This window comes from Nerophis lumbriciformis, linkage group LG27 (genome assembly GCF_033978685.3).
Source record: "Nerophis lumbriciformis linkage group LG27, RoL_Nlum_v2.1, whole genome shotgun sequence".
Classification (NCBI taxonomy): Eukaryota; Metazoa; Chordata; class Actinopteri; order Syngnathiformes; family Syngnathidae; genus Nerophis; species Nerophis lumbriciformis.
In genome coordinates, this window is record NC_084574.2 from 30,219,585 (window position 1) to 30,235,268 (window position 15,684).

Sequence of the window (15,684 nt, forward strand, 5' to 3'; positions counted from 1 at the left end):
ACTCCGGACAAAGACGTGAAGGTAAGAGATGATTTAATTACATAAATCATAGGCAAACAGAAAACAATCAAAAGAAAAGCGTGCCGAACGCACGGGGAAACTAAGGCTAAACTTAGCACAGGACTCAGGAACATGAAAACAAACCAACGTGATTGTAACTTACCGCAAACAAGGAGCACAGGACGAGTGAACAGAAAGGCAGGCTTAAATAGTGTCAGTGATGGAAAACAGGTGCGCGTCGGGAACACAAGCGGCAGGTGAAAATAATAAGTAACCATGGTGACGAAACAAACTCACAGGTGCACAAGCAATAACAAAAGGAGTCCAAAACTAACCAAACATAACTAAACAAAACATGATCTGGACCACGGATCATGACATCAACCCACCCACCAGCTACAACTTCCTATATGTAAAATATTTTGGAACATTACTGGGAATTTTCCACACCATTGCAACCGTCTCTGACGCAGACAAGGTTAGTTCTGCTTAAAATAAAGATGAACTGCAGTAAGTTCTGGAATCCCAAGACGATTGCGAAAGCTAATGCAAGACACGCCAGTAATTACTGGCTTGTATTTGGGATGCTATAGAGCAGTGGTTCTCAAATGGGGGTACGCGTACCCCTGGGGGTACTTGAAGGTATGCCAAGGGGTACGTGAGATTTTTTTTAAATATTCTAAAAATAGCAACAATTCAAAAATCCTTTATAAATATAAATAAAAATTAGGGATGTCCGATAACGGCTTTTTGCAGATATCCGATATTCCGATATTGTCCAACTCTTTAATTACCGATACCGATATCAACCGATATATACAGTCGTGGAATTAACACATTATTATGCCTAATTTGGACAACCAGGTATGGTGAAGATAAGGTACTTTTTACATTTTTTTATAAAATAAGATAAATAAATTACAAAACATTTTCTTGAATAAATAAGAAAGTAAAACAATATAAAAACAGCTACATAGAAACTAGTAATTAATGAAAATGAGTAAAATTAACTGTTAAAGGTTAGTGCTATTAGTGGACCAGCAGCACGCACAATCATGTGTGCTTACGGACTGTATCCCTTGCAGACTGTATTGATATATATTGATATATAATGTAGGAACCAGAATATTAATAACAGAAAGAAACAACCCTTTTGTGTGAATGAGTGTGAATGAGTGTAAATGGGGGAGGGAGGTTTTTGGGTTGGTGCACTAATTGTAAGTGTATCTTGTGTTTTTTATGTTGATTTAATAAAATTTAAAAAAAAAAAAAAAAAAAAAAAACGATACCGATAATTAAAAAAAAATCGATACCGATAATTTCCGATATTACATTTTAATGCATATATCGGCCGATAATATATATCGGCATCTCTAATAAAAACCTATCTTTTTTTCCAAATACTTCAAGAAAGACCACTACAAATGAGCAATATTTTGCACTGTTATACAATTTAATAAATCAGAAACTGATGACATGGTGCTATATTTTACTTCTTTATCTCTTTTTTCCAACCAAAAATGCTTTGTGTCATGACTTGGTCCTGGGGTTTAGTTTTTCTCGAAGGCAACGGAAAGTTGGCTCGGGCGAGACGGGAATGAAGGTACATATTTATTTAAACTTATCAAAAAAAGTACAAACGAAAAGCGCGCACAGTGGCGGAGAAACAACTTGGCTATGAAAACAAATACTTGCACAAAGGCAGAAACTATGAACAACAAAAAAACACTAACTGTGGCATTAATAAACAAAACTTACTTGGTATGGACAAAAGGAGCAGCGTGAACGATGGACATGAAAAAAGAGTCAGAAATGTGCAGAGCATAAATGTGGGGATGTCACCACAAAGACAAACTGAAAAACAATGAACTTAAATACTACAGACATGATTAACGAAAACAGGTGCGTGACTCAAAACGTGAAACAGGTGCGTGGTGTGACAGGTGAAAACTAATGGGTTGCTATGGTGACAAACAAGAGTGCACAATGAGTTCAAACGTGGAACAGGTGAAACTAATGGGTAATCATGGAAACAAGACAAGGGAGTGAAAAGCCAGAAACTAAAGAGTCCAATAACTAAACAAAACATGACTAAGACAAAACATGATTACACAGACATGACACTTTGCTCTGATTAGGGGGTACTTGAATTAAAAAAATGTTCACAGGGGGTACATCACTGAAAAAAGTTTGAGAACGACTGCTATAGAGTAACAAGTGTGTAAATAATGCAACTTCTATGCAATTCCTTCTATGCAAGGTCCTTGCGACATAATTCATGAGAACAGAGTGTGTTGACAGAATGATGTCAGGCAGCCTGTCGTGGTGATGAACCATGTCCCCCACTTATAGCCATTTTCACCTTTTCGAAGCCGCCTCACCTAATAGCAAGTAAGCGGGCGTGCGGCATCAAATAACTCCCTTGCTGCCCTTTTACAACAGACTGGCACGGTGACAGGGGAGTTTAGGCATCCGTGTGGATGGAGGACGAGTGGGAAAGACAGATCCATATGTGATGTGTCAGCCTTAGGGGCACGCTGGATCCCGCCGCCTTTTTCCGCCACACTCATTTGGCCCCAGCAACCGTCCTGTCTTGCGCTAAAGGTCTCCCATGGCTACGAGGCTCCCTGGCACTATCTGCCAGCTACAGACCGCGAATATGCTGATTAAACATGGCTTCATTAAAGCGATTACATGCACAACGAGCCTGGATTTCCCACAGGCAGCCAAATACCAAAAGATGGGGGGGGGAATTTTTGGAGGACGGATTTAGGAAGTGGGGGGAGAGGACTGACAATGTCGGCGTTAAATCAGGCGACGCAGGCCTACTTGAGGGAGTGACTAAGAGTGCGACTTCATACGCTCGCTGCGCGCTGGACTGACTTGTTCTCACCTCGCGGGGACAGCGAGCTTGTTGCCGTGACGATGGGCCTTACCTGACTCACCGCACCTACAGGCCCGCTTCCAGGTCACCAAGCTTCCATCGTGGAAGACCTTGCCCAAGACTCAGAGAGACGGTTACTTCTGGTTCAGTTCACCGAGCCCGTCGTTAGTCGCCGCATAAGCAGAGGAACCTTTTTCAGGTCTCTATAACAGTGGTTGTCAAGGCGCATTTTTGCCTTGAAAAAATCCAGCAGAAATCATCAAAAAACGAAACTCAGTTGACAGTAAAAAGTCGTTGTTGGATATGACTTTAAACCATAACCAAGCATGCATCAATATAGCTCTTGTCTCAAAGTAGGTGTACTGTCACCACCTGTCACATCACGCCCTGACTTGTTTTGAGTGTTTTGCTGTTTTCCTGTGTGTCATACTTGCCAACCTTCCCGAATTTTCCGGGAGACTCCCGAAATTCAGCGCCTCTCCCGAAAACCTCCCGGGACAAATATTCTCCCGAAAATCTCCTGATTTTCAGCCGGAGCTGGAGGCCACGCCCCCTCCAGCTCCATGCGGACCTGAGTGAGGACAGCCTTTTTTCACTACGGGAGGACAACAGGGTGACAAGAACTAAATCATCCAGACTAGAGATAAATTGTATTATTATGTTTATCTTACCTAAAAATAAATATATTTATTAATTAAAATAAATAAATAAATAAATAACTAAATACATTTGTACTATATTTTGCTAAAAACATCAAAAAACATTTTTTTGTATTTTTTCTGACTCCTTATTACATCCAGCCATAGAATTATACCGGTACATTAAAATAAACATATTTGAAATAATACATTTTAAATTATCATAATAATTCATTTAAAATGACCATATTTAATTATTAAAATAATTGCTTGTTTATCAACAACTTTAGCATTTTATTCATTACATTTTTAAGCTCTCAGAAGCCAAGTTATGTTATATTCATGTTATATTTATGCAAGTTTGAAGTATCAATTATCTAAACACAGTTTTGTTTGCATATTTTCAGGATGTATATATATATATATATATATATATATATATATATATATATATATATATATATATATATTCTAGCTGTCAATATACTCCGCCCCTCTTAACCACGCCCCCGACCACGCCCCGCCCCGCCCCCCATCCCCCACCTCCCGCAATCGGAGGTCTCAAGGTTGGCAACTATGCTGTGTGTAGTGTTTTACTTCTTGTCTTGCGCAACTAATTTGGTGGCTTTTTCTCTTTTTTGGTATTTTCCTGTAGCAGTTTCATGTCTTCCTATGAGCATCTACTTTGTTTTAGCAATCAAGAATATTTCAGTTGTTTTTATCCTTCTTTGTGGGGACATTGTTGATTGTCATTTCATGTTCAGATGTAGATTGTGGACGCCGTCTTTGCTCCACAGTAAGTCTTTGCTGTCGTCCAGCATTCTGTTTTTCTTTACTTTGTAGCCAGTTCAGTTTTAGTTTCGTTCTGCATAGCCTTCCCTAAACTTCAATGCCTTTTCTTAGCGGCACTCACCTTTTGTTTATTTTTGGTTTAAGCATTAGACACCTTTTTACCTGCACCCTGCCTCCCGCTGTTTCCGACATCTACAAAGCAATTAACTACCGGCTGCCACCTACTGATATGGAAGAGTATTACAAGGTTACTATTTTTCACCCCATTTTTTTTCCATTTCCATACATTTTAAAAAAAGCTCCATGGAGCCACCAGGGCGCTGCTAAAGAGCCACATGTTGCTAACCCCCGCTGTATATTATTATCATATATTTATTGTAATGTTGCTAGATGACTACATTTTCCCCCTTTTTTTTTGAAGAAGTGCATCATTCAGTGATATATGATGTTTGTGTGGGGGTCCATTCTGAACAACCACTGACACACACGGTAGTTCAACCTAAGTCGTGGTCAAAAGTTTACATACACTTGTAAAGTACATAATGTCATGGCTGTCTTGAGTTTCCAATCATTTCTACAACTCTTTTTTTTGGGATGGAGTGATTGGAGCACATACTTGTTGGTCACAAAAAACATTCATGAAGTTTGGTTCTTTTATGAATTTATTATGGGTCTACTGAAAATGTGACCAAATCTGCAGGGTCAAAAGTATACATACAGCAATGTTAATATTTGCTTACATGTCCCTTGGCAAGTTTCACTGCAATAAGTCGCTTTTGGTAGCCATCCACAAGCTTCTGGTTGAATTTTTGACTACTCCTCTTGACAAAATTGGTGCAGCACAGCTAAATGTGTTGGTTTTCTGACATGGACTTGTTTCTTCAGCATTGTCCACACGTTTAAGTCGGGACTTTGGGAAGGCCATTCTAAAACCTTAATTCTAGCCTGATTTAGCCATTCCCTTACCACTTTTGACGTGTGTTTGGGGTCATTGTCCTGTTGGAACACCCAACTGCGCCCAAGACCCAACCTCCGGGCTGATGATTTTAGGTTTTCCTGAAGAATTTGGAGGTACTCCTCCTTTTTCATTGTCCCATTTACTCTCTGTAAAGCACCAGTTCCATTGGCAGCAAAACAGGCCCAGAGCATAATACTACCACCACCATGCTTGACGGTAGGCATGGTGTTCCTGGGATTAAAGGCCTCACCTTTTCTCCTCCAAACATATTGCTGGGTATTGTGGCCAAACAGCTCAATTTTTGTTTCACCTGACATCACATGGACAAAGATAAGACCTTCTGGAGGAAAGTTCTGTGGTCAGATGAAACAAAAATTGAGCCGTTTGGCCACAATACCCAGCAATAACCCAGCAGCAAAAAAATAAGAGTTGTAGAAATGATAGGAAACTCAAGACAGCCATGACATTATGTTCTTTACAAGTGTATGTAAACTTTTGACCACGACTGTACATAAATATGACTTTAGTGATATTTTGTTTCTCACATACACAAACAAAGCATATCACCCGACACCATGTGGTGCTACGTTCGCCAGCATAAGTCGCTTCGATGCGTCCTTTGGTTGTCACTGGTTGCAGCGTTGTGCTCCTTTTGTAATTTCTCCAATTTGCTCCTCTATTCCAAGGCCTCGTCGGTGCCAACATGAATCACACCAACACTCAGCGCCAATGACAGAATCGGCTGTATGAGGTGCCCGAGTTGTGCTTCGGTGCGTCACCGCACACATAAAATCATGTCTACGAGGGCAGAGTTCACCTGGAAGATAATAAAATAAATTGTACAAAAATTATTCAAAAAGACAGTTTTTTAAATTTTTTTATCAAAAGTAAAGATTTCTGTCAAAACAAACTCAAGCCGGTGTCTCAGGTGAGTCAGTCGATGAGTTCATTGTGAAAGTGGAAGTGACCGCAGAGGGAGGCTTCAGTGCTTCCCTGAAAACACTTCTGTTTCCCCACTCCCACTGAGCTTTTCTTCTCGTTGATAGGACACCTGAGCGCAACATCGCCCACGTCCTCGGCGCAAAAGATGCGCAATGTTGCATCGGCTGGAATAGCGAATAAAGATAAGAGCAGATATGCGAAACGAAAGTGACACTAAGGTTCCAAAGGCCAGTGCGCTCTTATTATGAGAGGAAAACCCAACATGTAACATTGTAATAATAAAAAATAACATAACAAGGGTGTTGTGAAGGATTGTATATTTAAAAGCCAGACTTCTTTACCGTATTAGAGGAAGTTACATTGGGACATTTACTACTTCAAGTAAATGTAAATGTACACCTGCTCAGTGGCCTGGTGGTTAGAGTGTCCGCCCTGAGGTGGGTCGTGAGTTCAAACCCCGGCCGAGTCATACCTAAGACTATAAAAATGGGACCCATTACCTCCCTGCTTGGCACTCAGCATCAAAGGTTGGAATTGGGGCGTTAAATCACCAAAAAATTATCCCCGGGCGCGGCCACGGCTGCTGCTCACTGCTCCCCTCACCTCCCAGGGGGTGATCAAGGGTGATGGGTCAAATGCAGAGAATAATTTCGCCATTAGTGTGTGTGTGACAATCATTGGTACTTTTTAAAAATGTATTTTTAAGTGTCTACTGCTTGCTTCTTGACTAACGTGATAAATAAGATCCCCAATATATCATTTTTTTTAAATTTTTTTTTTGGTAGTGCTTGTCATACAGGTCCGACTTTGTATAATGATTCGATTCTTGGGGGTAACGACTGGGTTCATAATTGATTCTCGATTCAAAAATCCATAATTTTTAATAACAATAAGTGCTAGCTCTATTATTTTATTTTATTATTTATTTATTTTTTTTCTATGATTAACTACATTCCTCCATAGACCTGCTCGGTGACCTTGTGGTTAGAGTGTCCGCCCTGAGACTTGAAGGTCGACAGTTCAAACCCCGCCCGAGTCATACCAAAGACTATAAAAATAGGACCCATTGAACCATTGCCCACTCAGCATCGAGGGTTGGAATTGGGGGTTTAATCACCAAAATGATTCCCAAGCGTGGCCACCGCTGCTGCTCACTGCTCCCCTCACCTCCCAGGGGGTGAACATGGGAATGGGTCAAATGCGGAGGATAATTTCACCAAACCTAGTGTGTGTGTGTGTGACAATCATTGGTACTTTTTAAAAATGTATTTTTAAGTGTCTACTGCTTGCTTCTTGACTAACGTGATAAATAAGATCCCCAATATATCATGTTTTATTTTTTATTTTTTTTGGTAGTGCTTGTCATACTGGCCGGACTTTGTATCACGATTCGATTCTTGGGGGAAAAGACTGGATTCAGAATTGATTCTCGATTCAAAAATCCATAATTTTTAATAACAATAGGTGCCAGTTTTATGATTAACTACATTCCTCCATAGACCTGCTCAGTGGCCTTGTGGTTAGAGTGTCCGCCCTGAAACTTGAAGGTCGACAGTTCAAACCCCGCCCGAGTCATATCAAAGACTATAAAAATAGGACCCATTGAATCATTGCCCACTCAGCATCAAGGGTTGGAATTGGGGGTTTAATCACCAAAATGATTCCCCGAGCGTGGCCACCGCTGCTGCTCACTGCTCCCCTCACCTCCCAGGGGGTGGACATGGGGATGGGTCAAATGCGGAGGATAATTTCACCACACCTAGTGTGTGTGTGTGTGTGTGTGACTATCAATGGTACTTTAACTTTAAATAGATAAACAGCCCTGATACATTTCTAAATTACTTTAAATAAAACTGGTTTTGATGAATAAAGTTGTACCCAAACATTTACTAAAGTCAAATACAAATAAGGCAACAAGAGAAGTATCCAACAATTCTCTTTACTTAAATAAATATGTACAGCAGATATGGGCATCTACATCAACAATGTGATTTGCCAAAGAGGTTGCACAGGACAGATTAAAAAAAATATATATATTTTTTTTAATCGATTAAAAATCGTTACAAATAAGAATTGCGATTCATTCTAAAAAATTTTTTTTACACTTTTAGTGTTTATTTCCGTTTCAGTGCTCCTTCCTTCCTTTTTTGCCACTTCCTGCGGTGAGCACTAAATGAGCACACCTGCCCCAGTGCCGTGATTAGGAGACTCACCTGCCGGGGAACTAATTGGAAGGGTTTTCGGACGCTGGTGCATAGTTTTGCATTGTTAGGGTTGGGTTTTGTTTATCCCTTTTTTGCGCTGTTTTTTCCTGAAAGTGTTCTGTATTCACCCGTGGTCTGCTGTTCAGCCACGTGGATGCACCCTCATTTTTGGATCATTAAATTGCATTTTTTTTTCCCTCCACGTCGCTTGCTGTCTCTGCATCTCGGGGTCACGCCGACAATGCCACACCACAATGGTGACACACATGTTGAGTTGAGTTGAGTTTGAGTTTATTTGGAACATGCATGCACACGACATGACACATCACAATTTCCAGTGTCTCTATTCAACATGTTCGAAAAGGAGTAGGAAGAAGCAGATCTTATTTAATCCTACCCCTTTTCTTGTGCATTGCAGTTGCTAAAACCTTTGTTCACTTCCTGTTCTCAGTTTATTCACAATATACTCCATAAGTAATAACATTAAAAATAAATACATAATAATTAGCAAAGTAAGTTATATTTCATATGGTGAGATGGGTAAGATTATCTGGAAAATGAATGGATGGATGAAATAAATTCAGAATATTTATCATGGGTCTTCTTCTTTGTACTTTAAGTTAGAAGAGTTTCTTGAAGTGGATCATATTAGTACATTGTTTGATTTCTTTGCTTGATCCTTTCCATAATTTAATTCCACATACTGACGTTGTGCATCTCACTGAAGCAGTTAAAGTGTGGGTCCAAAAGTCCAGAAAGGAACTCTTATCTAACAATAAACTGCAGCGTAAAACTCGCAACTTTTTGAGACGGTAGTCCACTTGATACAAGCGTGAGCTCTTATTGTCTTATAAACTGGTATGTCACCACCTGGATCAAAAGGGTAAGACAGAAAGTGTTTTTTTTGCGTCAAATACAAGCGGTTCCGGACATTTCCACAGGCCTGGGGAGTGTGCATTAACACTGTGGTGAAAGGGGAGGCGTGGAAGCATGCAGGCCAGCCTTTGACTAACGACAGTCATGCCTGTAGCCATAAGGCTAAAACGACTATTATGAACTTGGAGACACTTTTTCCCTTGTTTGGTAACACTTCCCCTTCCTGGTGATATACATAAACCACCCAAGAGGGCGAAAACAAACGGTATAAAGTAGACAGAAAATTAGAGATGTCCGATAATGGCTTTTTTGCCAATATCTGATATTCCGATATTGTCCAACTCTTAATTATCGATTCCGATATCAACCGGTACCGATATCTACAGTCGTGGAATTAACACATTATTATGCCTAATTTTGTTGTGATGCCCCGCTGGATGCATTAAACAATGTAACAAGGTTTTCCAAAATAAATCAACTCAAGTTATGGAAAAAAATGCCAACATGGCACTGCCATATTTATTATTGAAGTCACAAAGTGCATTATCTTTTTTAACATGCCTCAAAACAGCAGCTTGGAATTTGGGACATGCTCTCCCTGACAGAGCATGAGGAGGTTGGGGGGGAGGGGTGGGGTAGTGGGGGTGTATATTGTAGCGTCCCGGAAGAGTTAGTGCTGCAAGGGGTTCTGGGTATTTGTTCTATTGTGTTTATGTTGTGTTACGGTGCGGATGTTCTCCTTTGTCATTCTTGTTTGGTGTGGGTTCAGTGTGGCGCATATTTGTAACAGTGTTAAAGTTGTTTATACGGCCATCCTCAGTGTGACCTGTATGGCTGTTGACTAAGTATGCATTGCATTCACTTGTGTGTGTGAAAAGCCGTAGATATTACGTGATTGGGCCGGCCCGCAAAGGCAATGCCTTAAAGACACGCCCCCAATATTGTTGTCTGGGTGGAAATCAGGACAAATTCGGGAGAATGGTTGCCCCGGGAGATTTTCGGAAGGGGCACTGAAATTCAGGAGTCTCCCGGGAAAATCGGTTTGTGAACAAATGCGTGAGCAAATTGTCCAACAGTTTAAGAACAACATTTCTCAACAAGCTATTGCAAAGAATTTAGGGATTTCACGAACTACGGTTCGTAATATCATCAAAAGGCTCAGAGAATCTGGAGAAATCACTGCACGCAAGTGACAAAGCCCGTGACCTTCGATCCCTCAGGCGGTACTGCATCAAAAAGTGACATCAGTGTGGAAAGGATATCACCACATGGGCTCAGGAACACTTCAGAAAGCCACTGTCAGTAACTACAGTTTGTCGCTACATCTGTAAGTGCAAGTTAAAACTCTGTTATGCAAAGCGAAAACCGTTTATCAACAACACCCAGAAACGCTGCCGGCTTTGCTGGGCCCGAGCATAACTAAAATGGACTGATGCAAAGTAGAAAAGTGTTCTGTTGTCTGACAAGTCCACATTTGAAATTGTTTTTGGAAACTGTGGACGTCGTGTCCTCCGGACCAAAGAGGAAAAGAACCATCCGGACTGTTTTAGGCGCAAAGTTCAAAAGCCAGCATCTGTGATGGTATGGGGGTGTATTAGTGCCCAAGGCATGGGTAACTTACACATCTGTGAAGGCACCATTAATGCTGAAAGGTACATACAGGTTTTGGAGCAACATATGTTGCCATCCAAGCAACGTCTTTTTCATGGACGCCCCTGCTTATTTCAGCAAGACAATGCCAAGCCACATTCTGCACCTGTTACAACAACGTGGCTTCATAGTAAAAGAGTGCAGGTACTAGACTGGCCTGCCTGTAGTCCAGACCTGTCTCCCATTCAAAATGTGTGGCCCATTATGAAGCCTAAAATACCACAACAGAAACCCCGGACTGTTGATCGACTTAAGCTGTACATCAAGCAAGAATGGCTCGGCTGGTAGAGTGGCCGTGCCAGCAACTTGAGGGTTCCAGGTTCGATCCCCGCTTCCGCCATCCTAGTCACTGCCGTTGTGTCCTTTGGCAAGACACTTTACCCACCTGCTCCCAGTACCACCCACACTGGTTTAAATGTAACTTAGATATTGGGTTTCACTATGTAAAGCGCTTTGACTCACTAGAGAAAAGCGCTATATAAATATAATTCACTTCACTTCAAGAATGGGAAGGAATTCCACCTAAAAAGCTTTAAAAATTGGTCTCCTCCGTTCCCAAACGTTAACTGAGTGTTGTTAAAAGGAAAGGCCATGTAACACAGTGGTAAAAATGCCCCTGTGCCAACTTTTTTGCAATGTGTTGTTGCCAATAAATTCCTAAGTTAATGATTATTTTAAAATAAAATTAGTTTCTCAGTTCAAACATTAAATATCTTGTCTTTGCAGTCTATTCAGTTGAATATAAGTTGAAAAGGATTTGCAAGTCATTGTATTCTGTTTTTATTTACCATTTACACAACGTGCCAACTTCACTGGTTATGGGTTTTGTACATGTTCGGCCTTTTTTTTTTTAAACTTTGCATTCACATGCGGCATGGCCAGTTATGCAAAGTAGATGAGTAAATGTAATTGATGACTCCTCATAAAGATTATTTGTTTTGTGTTAAACAGTGTTTTTTTTATTGCCTACCACGCATACAGTTAGTTTCCTGCCATCAAATATTTTGGCTGAACAAATGAGGTCATGTTAAACACCTTCACATCACCAGAGGAGACAGAAGATTGGGAAGACAAGCCAAAATTTAGGAGCGTGCATGGGCACATCTGTGGGCGCATAGCCCACTGGGAGATGAGTCAGAGGCCATTATCTAGCAGGTGTTCGTCTCAAGAGACGTGCCTTTCTTGACAGACCTCAGACTTTTGTTTACATCGGCCCTTTAATAACACACATTGTGTTATGTTTAGGAGTCAACTGAAACAAATGTAAGGGTTTGCAAGGCAGCGTATTGTCACTTGGAAGTCAAGTGACACGCCATTGAAGCGAGGACACCTTGACCTCCCCCAAGGCTTACACAGGATGCTAGATAGTGGTAGACTCCAGCTGTGCTCAGGAAAAACAGACAAGAGGACAAATCACAAGCTATTTGTAAATAATAATTTTGATTGTAAGTTGTGTGTTGTACTACGCTCCAGTTCTGTATGGGGCAGTAAAACGCATAACAAAGCGGTGGAGCTGTCATTACACTGACAGAGAAGAAAGAAATGTTGGCTCAATGTTTGACATTTTTACATTCATTTATTTTAATTTACCTTTTTTTTCGGAGTATAAGTCGCACCTGCCGAAAATGCATAATAAAGAAGGAAAAAAACATATATAAGTCGCACTGGAGCCCGGCCAAACTTTGAAAAAAACTGCGACTTATAGTCTGAAAAATACGATACATTCTTTTTTTTTTTGCCTTATAAGCTACATTTCAAAAAGACACGAAGCAAGAACAAAACCCCAAAACCAGTGAAGTTGGCACGTTGTGTAAACCGTAAATAAAAACAGAATACAATTATTTTCAAATCCTTTCCAACCTATATTCAATTAAATGGACTGCAAAGACAAGATACTTTAACGTTCGAACTGGAATGCTTTGTTATTTTTTGCAAATATGAGCTCATTTGGAGTTTGATGCCTGCAACATGTTTCAAGAAAGCTGGCACAAGTGGCAAAAAAGACTGAGAACGTTGAGGAATGCTCGTCAAACACTTATTTGGAACATCCCACAGGTGAACAGGCTAATTGGGAACAGGTGGGTGCCATGATTGGGTATAAAAGCAGCTTCCATGAAATGCTCAGTCATTCACAAACAAGGATGGGGCAAGGGTCACCACTTTGTGAACAAATGCGTGAGCAAATTTCCCAACAGTTTAAGAACAACATTTCTCAACGAGTTATTGCAAGGAATGTAGGGATTTCACCATCTACGGTCCGTAATATCATCAAAAGGTTCAGAGAATCTGGAGAAATCACTGCACGTAAACGATGACATTACGCACCTTGGATCCCTCAGGCGGTACTGCATCAAAAAGTGACATCAGTGTGTAAAGGATATCCCCACATGGGCTCAGGAACACTTCAGAAAACCACTGTCAGTAATTACAGTTTGTCACTACATCTGTAAGTGCAAGTTAAAACTCTACTATGCAAAGCGAAAGCAATTTATCAACAACACCCAGAAACGCCGTTGGCTTCGCTGGGCCCGAGCTCATATAAGAGGAACTGATGCAAAGTGGAAAAGTGTTCTGTGGTCTGACGAGTCCACACTTCAAATTGTTTTTGAAAACTGTGGACGTTGTGTCCTTTGGACCAAAGAGGAAAAGAACCATCCGGATTGTTATAGGCACAAAGTTGAAAAGCCAGCATCTGTGATAATATGGGGGTGTATTAGTACCCAAGGCATGGGTAACTTACACATCTGTGAAGGCACCATTAATGCTGAAAGGAACATACAGGTTTTGGAGCAACATATGTTGCCATCTAAGCAACGTTATCATGGGCGCCCCTGCTTATTTCAGCAAGACAATGCCAAACCAAGTGTTACAACAGCGTGGCTTCATAGTAAAAGAGTGCGGGTACTACACTGGCCTGCCTGTAGTCCAGACCTGTCTCCCATTAAAAATGTGTGTCACATTATGAAGCCTAAAATACCACAACGGAGACCCCCGGACTGTTGAACAAACTTAAGCTGTACATCAAGCAAGAATGGGAAATAATTCCACCTGAAAACCTTCAAAAATTGGTCTCCTCAGTTACCAAACTGTTACTGAATGTTGTTAAAAGGAAAGGCCATGTAACACAGTGGTAAAAATGCCCCTGTGCCAACTTGCTGCCATTAAATTCTAAGTTAATGATTTTTGCCCCCAAAAAAGTAAGTTTCTCAGTTCGAACATTAAATATCTTGTTTTTGCAGTCTATTCAATTGAATATAAGTTGAAAAGGATTTGCAAGTCATTGTATTCTGTTTTTATTTACGAATTACACAACGTGCCTAATTCACTGGTTTTGTCAAATCAAGGCGTGTCATTGGTGTCGTGCGCTTGGTTTGGCAGAGCTGCTGCAATAATTACGTCCTGACTAAAATGGCAATAAAGCGTTTGTACAAATCTTTCTTCCTGCGGCTCACAATCTAAAATCAATGGGTGTAGAATCCAGGTTAGTACAGCCATGCTTTTGTTTTGAAGCTAATTTTGCACTGAAGAGGAAGTTTGATGTGCACAATTGAATGCTGTGTAACTAGACAGTGGTCATGTTGTGGGTTATTGATTAAGAAGTTCAACCGGAAGATTTCTATGAAATCAAAACCAACTCTTTTTTTTTTTTACTTATTGGTACCTGTTTTTGTGTATTTAGGATCTGCAGAAGTCCAGATAATGTGAAATCAAACCATGGCAGTGTTGCAGGGATATTTATAAAACAATCTTGCCTTCCTTCATACTTCCCCTGAACGTGCCGTTTGGAATTTGCACAACTTCTGACGTTTTTCCAACATGTAAACTCGGTGGATATCTCCATAAATGGTAGAGGTTTACCTGAAGAGCTTTGCGCGAGTCCGCCATTGTAGTCCGAAGTCAATAAGCTCTTTCTTTTTCTCTATCCTCTTGTTGTGGGGCAGACTGGCTTGTACATGCACATGCATCCTCCGCTGTTGCCATTTCTAATGCAAAGTGGCGTATAGTTGTAACTTATATCTGTCAGTAGACTCCATATGGAAGCGCTAAAAACTGCAACTTGGATGACGAGGAGAAGACGCAGTCAAAGTGGAGCCACGTAAATAGGACCTCCTTTGTTATAGTACATGGGACAATGCACATGAATGTTAATGCGCCAGATTGTAGCCAGAGGCAAATTTTTCATGCTCTTTTTATTTTTTTTTGCTGTTTTTATATGCCACACGTAGAAAGCCGGTCCGTGAAAAAAAAAAATACATTTGTTAAACCGGTCCCTGGTGGAAAAAAGGTTGGGGAACCCTGCTGTAGATGACGTCAAAGCAAGAAGGGGTGGCTTATCCAGTCTGTCAATGGAAAGAAGGCATAGTACAGTTAATTATCTACCAATTAGTCACAAACAAATTGATATTATGCGGAAATGACTGCCAGATTAGTTTTCAGGAGCAAAAAATACATACGGAGAAGTTAATTATTTAAGCACTATGGGTCCTTTAGTTTTACTCCTTTTATTCTTAACCTAATGCACTGAGCATATAGTCAATTGTCAACATGGCTTCCATTGTGAGCAACTTATTTAATGGTGAATATGTGTTCCCCATACTAAAGTGTTACCTTTAACTTTCGCATGTCCCACTAAACACACCAATAAGCTTGTTAATAGATTTATATTACAACTCCTTTGTTATAGTACATGGGACAATGCACATTAATGTTAATGCGCCAGATTGTAGCCAAAGGCAAATT